The sequence below is a fragment of the Netta rufina genome, assembly GCF_964035555.1.
Source record: "Netta rufina genome assembly, chromosome: 4".
In the NCBI taxonomy this organism is placed as follows: Eukaryota; Metazoa; Chordata; class Aves; order Anseriformes; family Anatidae; genus Netta; species Netta rufina.
Genome location: NC_140127.1, coordinates 5,550,141 through 5,558,762, shown reverse-complemented (window position 1 = coordinate 5,558,762; position 8,622 = coordinate 5,550,141). Strand labels below are relative to the sequence as shown.

The 8,622-nt window shown below is 45.7% G+C and overlaps 1 protein-coding gene across 2 annotated transcripts in view; it reads left to right on the top strand.

The window, feature by feature from the left end:
* The first annotated feature begins 4,648 nt into the window (after positions 1-4,648).
* SGMS2 (sphingomyelin synthase 2) overlaps positions 4,649-8,622 on the top strand; it is a 39,361-nt gene continuing 35,387 nt past the window's right edge. Inside the window, exon 1 of one of the 2 annotated variants that reach the window (XM_084286334.1) lies at positions 4,649-4,757. The gene's annotated coding sequence lies outside the window, so the exon portion shown is untranslated. Of the gene's footprint in view, positions 4,758-4,945; positions 5,073-8,622 lie in introns of those variants that run through there. The other variant, XM_084286335.1, reaches the window with a different exon arrangement.

The window sequence follows — 8,622 nt, the reverse complement described above, 5'->3', positions numbered from 1 at the left end:
GTATTTCTGTGGTTCGTGACTCACTCACTTGAAGGATATCTGTCACAATGTCTTTAGCCATTACTTCACTTTCAGATTTGATTCTACAGGTCTGCCGAAACTAATAGTAAGATTTCATTGCAGAGTGTTTATATATCTTCCAGTATTTCCCCCCACATCGTTTTAAATTATTGGAGAAATGGGCATAGGACTGAGTTAACGTCTTACATTTTGAGGAGCATCACACTCTACACACACACACACAACAACAACAAAGAGCAGCAATCTTCTGCTGTTCAGTGCATAACTTCATTAAGGTGGTTGTTGGTCCTTTTATTTAAAAGGAAAAAAAAATCGGGTTTGCAATCAGAAAGAAAACAAAACTTGAGTACCTGACAAAGTAAGCAGATAAGCTGCTGGAATAGATAAGCAGCTAGAATATTACTGTACAGCTTTTGAAGCTCCTTGCATTGCCTGCTATCAGAGCCAGGGCAGCACATTAGATAGGGTGCCCTAGTATGATAGTTCTCACTGTGTGTTTCATACTGGATTTACATTCAGGTGATAAGAGCAGTCACGTCTTTTTAAGTAGGCCAATTGTCCCTCATGCAATTGTGTCAGCTGCTGGGGTTTAAAAATAATTTTGACTAAAAAAAAAAATAATCTTCATACTAATAGAATCCTTAGACGTAAGATAATGAGATAAAAATTACACAGCTTATATACTTCAATGGGGTGTGGTAAAGCTTAGCACATTTGGATTGCTCATTCACCTTTCAGTCTTATTTCCATTTCCCTCTTCTTTTTCTCCTTTCCTGGTTGAATAAGAACAATTTGTCCTTCATAGAAAAACCACACACACGCAGACAAAAAGAGACCATACAGCAACTTCTGTGTTCAGCTACCGCTAGTTTGTATTAAAATGTAGAGTTTTTTTTGTATTAAAATGTAGAGGGTTTTTTTGTTTTGCATTACTGTGGGGAAAAAAAACAAACAAACAAACCCAGTATTTTGTATTTTTTGTCAAAGAGGATGGTTGCTAGCAGTGAAAGCTTTAGCAACACTGTTCTGCTTCAGATGGGCCTGCTGAAAAAAAGTAAAACCGTAAGGCTGAGAAATGAAAAGAAACTTATATGGAAAAGATGAGATCAGAGAAGCTAGAGAGGAGAACCACTCTGGAGCATGATGAGAAGATAAAGTAGATAGGACTGAGTATCAAAGAAAATGGGCTGATGGAGCTGCCTGTTGACTAAGCAGTAGTTGTTACAGCCACACAGTCTTCTTCTAGTTTTCATGCATTTACTGTCATATCCAGAAATTCTTATGATGCTAGAGAAGAGCGTTAATAAGCCTTTTCAGCTGCCTGGCATTATTCCTCTGATGTACTGTTTGTTTCCAAAAATGTTATCTCCTTTCCTAAAGAGGCTGAGAATATTTCCTACGCTTCTGCTTGACACAGTTTCCTAGAAACATCTTGATCTTCTGACTTGCAAATACAGAAGATAAACTAGAATTATTTTTCCTCAGTCTCCCTTTTCTCCTCTACACCCTTTATCAAGTCAGTACCTGCACTCGTACTATTTCTTCCAAGGCTCTCTTTCATGCACGAAAAGTGTGTCTTCAAGTGGTATTTTGTACAGAAAGTGCTCTGAAGCCGGAGCCGGTGATTTTGGATGCGCGTATTTTTAGATAGACAATCAATTTTTGGCTTCAGCCATAGGGGAAACTTGTTTATAGAAAGTGAGACAATCGCTTTATTTTCTCACAAGATCCCTGCCCTCTAAAACAGTGCATTCCTCACTGTCCCATGAGCTTCGGCAGGGCAGCAAAGCTGCAGCACTTGAGCTTTCCCAGGGGGGTTGCCAAGGGGCCGCTCCCCGCCGTCTGAGGGCAGCGGGCGGACCCCACCGGCCTCGAACCGGATTCGCTCCGGATTCGCCCCGGATTCGCCCCGGGGCCGTCCCACACCTGCGGGCGGGGCGGTCCCGGTGCTGGCCGCGGTCCCGCCCCCGGCGGACACTGGCCGCCTCCTTTGAAAGCCGGGGACGGCCAGGACGGCAGTGCCAGGAGGGAGCTGGGGCTTGTCTGTAAGTTTTGGGGTTTCTCTGCTCCCTGTTGGGATGTTGGGAGTCCCTGGAGCTTGTGTGGTTAGTGAGGAGTAGTTGGTTGTCCTCGTAACCTGCTCCTTGTGGGGCTTGGGGTCAGCCTCTTCTGGGTTGTTGGGGTGGGCTTGTTGTCTGAGCTTCTGGTTGTATCAGCTATGGTAATGGGTAAATCACTACGGTAGTGGATAAATAACTACTTCTTACCATGCTTATAGGGCAGTATGGTGTGCTTCTGAGCTCTGATGTGAGTAGTAATGGAAAAAACTCTTCTTACGATCTTGCTGGTGGGTTATCTCTTGGTCTACTTGCTTGGTTGACAGAAATAGTGATATTATTAATGGTGAACCTACAAGCGAAAGGGTTTTTTTGTTGTTGTTTGTTTTTGTTTGCTCTAAACCCCTTGATGATAAATGGGAACTAGTGAACTGATTTTTTAGAAGTGGTGGAGATGGGATTTGTGTCATCCCTGAAAGGTGTTCAGTTCCAGAGCCATGCAACTTACTTAACGCTATTAAGTACTCTGTGAGTGTGTGCTATTGAAGAATCTCTTTGAGCGCTGATATTTTACATGTGCTTGGCTTTTGTGTATTTATTCCTAACTGGTTAGGAACAAAAAACCATTCAGGAGTTTCTTCACCTGTTTCAAGGTAGGAGTCTCAGCTTGTACCTTCTGAGGCATGGGGTTGCTGTGAGAACCAGGGCGTACAGTGCAACAGCAGAGGCAGTGTGAGGGATTACCCTGACATAGAGTACGTATGTGTTCATACATTTCACTAGTTCCAAAACTCCTTCGATAGGGAAGAGCTGGGTATCTGCTTGGTATATCTAACTCCTGCGTAGATGTCTGCCATGGCTTGGGTATGCAAGTAGGCTTTCTCTTCTTGTGCTAGTGCTTACTCTTTCTATAAACTCTATAAAGTTAGCTTGAACTAGAAATTTCAAAGTGGTTCTTACTCCTGCCTGGCTCCGTGAACTCCCTTCTGCAGATTTAGCTCTGCACCATGGCTCTGAGCAGGGTTCTGGTGGCAGCTGCCTCTGAGAACTGCCTGGGTGTCTCTTTAGAAAGAGAATTTTAATGCACGGGCTGGCTGTGTTCGTTTATAGAATTACTGCTTCCAATAATATCCCTGCTGATCTCATGAAAGAGGAGGAAAAAAAAATAAACAGTAATGAAAAAGATGCTGGGTTCGTTCCAGCTGAGGCAAACAGTAACTTTTTCCTCAAAACTCCTCTCTTCCCTCCCTCCCGTCACCCTGCTGGGGGACAGGAGGGACATGATCTGAACACTGTTCTCCTTGTGGACTTCTAGCGTGAAAGAAGTTTCTTTTCCCTCATGAAACTGTTCCATATGAAGTTCTCTTCCTCCTTATTCCTGTCCAAAGAGAGCTCTGTGAAGGTTGCCCTGTTACGGCCAAGCAATGTAGCTGAGAGGTGTGCTGCTGACTCCTCGCTGAGTTTTGTGACTTCCTGAACGTGCCACTCACGTTGTGACAATCTTTTTGGGAGCAAGACTCCTGCACACACGGGTGATGTTGGGCAGACCCTCTCCTGCAAGCCACTCTGCGTGAGCGAGCCTCTGGAGGCCACCGGGCGCCCTGTGCCTGAGCCATGGATGTGGAGCAGGTGGGCCCTCAGATGTGATGCCGTAGTGTTTAGAGAAATAAGAGAGGAAGGAGAGTGTTTCGTGTGGCTGTTGTGTCTGGATTAATTAGCAGAATGGCCATAATTCCCTTTTTGCCTTTTTTTAATTTTTTTTTGGACTTAAAGGGGTTTGGGGGGCACTCTGTCTACAGCTTGCTGTGTGCCTGTAGAAGCAACTTTGCCTCACGGCTGCATCTCCTCCTCATCAACCCTTCCTCCATCCGCCCCTCATTATTACCCTTTGCGTAACACCTGCAACCCAAACCCCCTTCCACAGAGCCCTCTGTGTGGCGTGAAGCGTGTGTGCGTGTGTGTTTATCCCCGTGACCGGTTACGGGCTCTCTATTTATCTCTTGATGGAAATAAATCTTTATGTTAGTAACTTTTAATATTTATTTTGGAGAAAAGACGCGTTCCTGCGCGTGTGTGGGGGGGGGACCGAGCGGGCACCGCCAGCCGCCTCACGGCGCTGAGGGGAGCTGAGGACACCATGGCGGGGGGGGGGGTGACGGGGACGGGGACGGACCCCGCTGGCCGTTGCCGCCGCGCGCGCGCAGAGGCGGCCCCGGGGGGCTGCCGTTACCGGCCGGGGGCGGCCGTTAAACGGCTGCGGGCGGCCGTTAAGCGGCTGCGGGCGGCCCCGCCGGTTCTCCCGGCCCGGCCCGGCCCCGCCTCGCCTCGGCTCGCCACAGGGGTGAGTGAGTCACGGCGCGGCGATGGCGTGGGCGGCCGGGGAGCGTGAGGCCGGCGGCGGCGGCCCGCAGCCAGCGCCGCCCCCGCCGCGGAGCCGCCCTGCGGCCGGGGAGGGCCGGCGCTGAGGCGGCGCCGCTGCCGAGTGCGGGGCCGCTCCGGGAGGCTGCGGGGAAAGCTCCGGAGGAGAAGGAGGAGGAGGAGGAGGAAGGGAGCGGGGAGGGTGCAGGTGGCGACGCCGCCCGCCCGCTGGGGGGCTGTGGGCGGGCAGCCCGCGACGTTTTCCTGCTGAGGAGGCCGCGTCGTGAAGGAGAGCAGCGGCTGCCTGGGGCTGGCTGGCAGGTAGGGGGGTGTGTGGGGGTGTGGGCGGGGGGCACCTGCCTAAATGCTGCCCCCGGGATGGGGCAGGAGGCTGACAGAGCGCTCCTGAGGCTCCCGGGGGTTAGGAGATGTGCTGAGGGTCGTCGTGGGGTGAAGGTGTGCTGCCGTGGGTCCGCTCCTCGAAGCCAGCCTTCAACTCTGAAGTGCAGCTCAACTTCTTGCTGAGGGACCAGGTACTTTTCCACTACCCCCGCACAGCTTCTGCCTTCAACCTAGCTCAAGATCCGTGTGAAAATGGGTCTTCTGGCAAGACTTAAATCCTAAAATGCAATATAGGTGAGCAGTTGTTCTGCTTAATCTTTCCAATCCTTTTATTTATTTGTGTTTACAAGACCTCAGCAAGTTAAATAAATATCTGTCCTGAAGCTACCTAACCACTTAGAAGCAGGTAGCTGCTCCTGTTACCCAGGAGAATGGCTCCAGGGTGGCACTGTCACACGTACACCTGTTTCGGTTATGCTCCTTCCTGAGTCCAGGGGCTCCCAGCAGTTCTGGCAAGCTTTACTCTGCTGCAGTTATTCATCGGTTTGTCTAAAACCCAAGTTGTTTGGTGTTTGTTTTTAATGAAGTTGCTTTTGTTTATTATTTGTTGGTGCGTGTTTTTTGATGCCATATAGCCTTAGTTACTCTTGAATGAAGCCAGTAACTTTTTTTATTTTGACTTAAATGATCCGGGATTCGATTTACTAGAGGTCAGTGCAATCGCTTCCTTTTTTTTTTTTTTTTTTTTTTTTTCCCTTCAGGATAGGATTTACTTTGATTTTTCAATTAAAAAGATGTTATCAAAATGTGATCACAGAGAGAAACACAACTGTCTCTGTCCTTCTGGAAAGCATTGTTCAAGGGTACAATGTATAATGTGTGCAAAAATCAAAGGGGTGGAGCTTTGAGTAAAATTGTAAGGTGATGACAATGGGATGTGGACAATGGTTCCTAATGAGATTGATTTCTGTACTGTCCTTGTGGTGAACATACCCACAACGGAGAAATGAGAACTTGAAGTGGGAAAAGAGAGTTTCTTCAACTCTGAGGCTGGCAATCCGAATCCAGAGTAACTTTGTGTACCCCTATATTTTAAATCATGAGCCATGGCTTGCACTTTGAGCATCTGTTTTCTGGATCGTGAAAGCATTTTGTGATTGTAGAACTGTGAAATACAAAAGTCATTGTCAGGGTCTAACAATCCTGTTTTCATGAACTAACTAGCTTCCCTCTGAATTAAAACTGTCTGTTCTAGGTAGACACCAGAAATACTATGTCATGTATGCAGTATTATGAAAGACTTCATATTTCCGTATAAATAATAATAATTAAAAAAAACAAATTCACCTCCATGTCTCTAGAAGAGCAGAATAAGATTTCCTGTAAAGTACTTTAAATTCTAAAAAGCAGCTAATTCTTTGAATCCTGTGTGCTCATATACCTAATTGAAGTACAAAGACTGAAAAATATTGTATTGATTTTTGTTTTTAAGGATTAGTAAAGAAAAAAGTTATTAAAACAAGTAATGGGCTTTAAAAAAGGAGTAGTTCCTCCCTTGCTAAGGACCAGGGAATGCAAGAAGGCTTTTAAAGAAATAGCTCTTCATGACTCTTTCTTTGTGACTTTCTTTCCTACTATAGAAACTCAGTTTGAAGATGCAGATATTTTTAATAATGTTGCATACTTCTTTAATTTGGATTTGCTTTCTAATTTTGATAGGCTGTCAGCCTACAGTATTATTTGATACTGTTTGCAGGGAGTGGACAATACGGATGCTGTGACACTTTTATTTAGTATGGGTATGGTACTGCAGTGGTCTGGGCAGATGCTGGGAAGACCAGTGCAACACTAGGTCCACTGTCCTCAGAGCTCTCTGTCTGCTGGGAGAATTGTTTGTACCATGGGCACCACTGTCCCAGAGGATGCTGCGGGACGCTCCGTGTGTCGGGCACGCAGGCACCGCGGTCCCAGCAGATGCTGAGGACCTTATGAGCAGCTGAAGGGAAGGGTTTGTGTAACACAGATCCCTCTGTCCATATCAGCTGCACCTGTTCCGATGCCATCTCCGAACTGCAGGCTGGACCCTGCTGTTTTAGTAAGGCTCTGCAAGCCTCTCCTGTACCAGGACACTTGCTGATGTTATCACTACTTCCCCGAGATAGCTGCTGTGTGGGGATGTGTAATACAAGGAGACAAGTACTTCCAGCTGATATAGTTGAGCTTGGAAGTCTGTCATATATTTATTGAATTCTAGCAGGACTAAACCTCTTTATAAAACCAAATCAGCTTCAGGAAAACCTGCTGCCCTCTAGGAAATGTATTTACATGCCTGAAACACGGAGATTGCTGTGCCTTGAGGCTGTGCTTGTAGCTGGGTTAATCTTCCTGCCTTACCTTGTGCTAAGTCCCTTTCAAAATATGCGGTGTCAGTTGTGGGTCCTCTTGTTTGCAGCCTGATGGTGTGAAAAAATTGAAGTTTAGTCTGCTCTATGGATGAGGGAGTTAAGTAGTTCGTTGGAGGTTTTGAAGCTGTTGAGTTAATCGTTGCAAATTGAAAGGTTCTTAATAAAACACTGTTTGGATGTAAATCCTCCAAGGAGGAAATTCTTCAGGATGACTACTTGGAGGAGAACCTGCTTGCAATAATGAAGCTTAGGCACGACAGCATTATAGTTTAAAAAAAAAAAAAATAATAATAATATTGAGCAGCGTAATTGTCCCTTCCCCAGATGTGTAACTCCCAAGAACATCCTGTTCATTTGAAGGCATCCGAACAAAACTGCAGATCTCTTGCTTTCCCTCAGTTTATGTAGGTTAACTTGCCACAGCAGTGTCTGCTTCAAGGACATCCCACTAATTCTTTATAGACTTTGTAAACAGAAACTCACTTGCTGCTGTCAGTGGAACTGTGAAACTTCCAGAGGGTGAGTTTCATTGGCACACAAAACAATGCCTTAATATTGCTGACTTCTAATTTCTGGCTGCTCTCTCCTGTAGTATTGTTTTCTTTCTATGTTGAGACTTTCCTAGGCTCAATCTTACCGTAATTCTGGGCGATGCAGTAAGCTTCAAGCAAGGCTTTGCAGTGTTTTTGTGTCTATGGTTACTGATACAAAGTGGCCTGGTGTGGCCTTGAGAAAAGGTGCCAAGCCTCTTGGGTACAGCACTGAATGTTTTGGAAAGTTGCATCAGCTTAAATGATTTAAACTGAACTGGCGCAGAGCATTTATGGATGCTTGCTTAAGAATGGGTCAACTTAAAATAAATTCATTCAGAATTATTTTTAATTTAGCAATAGTAAATCTGCAATACTGAAATAAAATGTGTAGGGTTGAATTCAGTTTCCTAGATACAACCCAAGCATGTTATGGCTGAATGGAGAGTTGGGAGTACAAGTAGTGGTTCAACGTACGCCTTCAATTACAGTAACGTTAATGGCAAAAGAGGCGGAGATCGTGAAAGAAATCAAAGAAAAGTGAGCAAAACAAAAGCAGGAAACTAACAAATCTCTTAAATCATTCATTCTAATCCGCCATCTGAGAATTTACAAGCTGCCTACAGCAGTTTGTAATCACTACTTTCCAGAAACTCCCCTGGCGATTAGTAATGTTCTTGGTGAAAATGAAATTGCAGAGGCTGGCTTACCTGTTCCTTCTGTGTAAAGCATTTTGTCCCAGATAAAGCAATGCAACTTTCAGTGTTTTGGGAGAGGAGATCTTTTTGCTTAGTGTCTCTGCTGATACCTTAGGCCCAGGTCAGTCTTGCTACAGTCACGAACAAATGTTCCAAAATTGAAGCTTTAAATACTAGAATGCTTTAAGTGTGCTTTGGGCGCACTTATTCG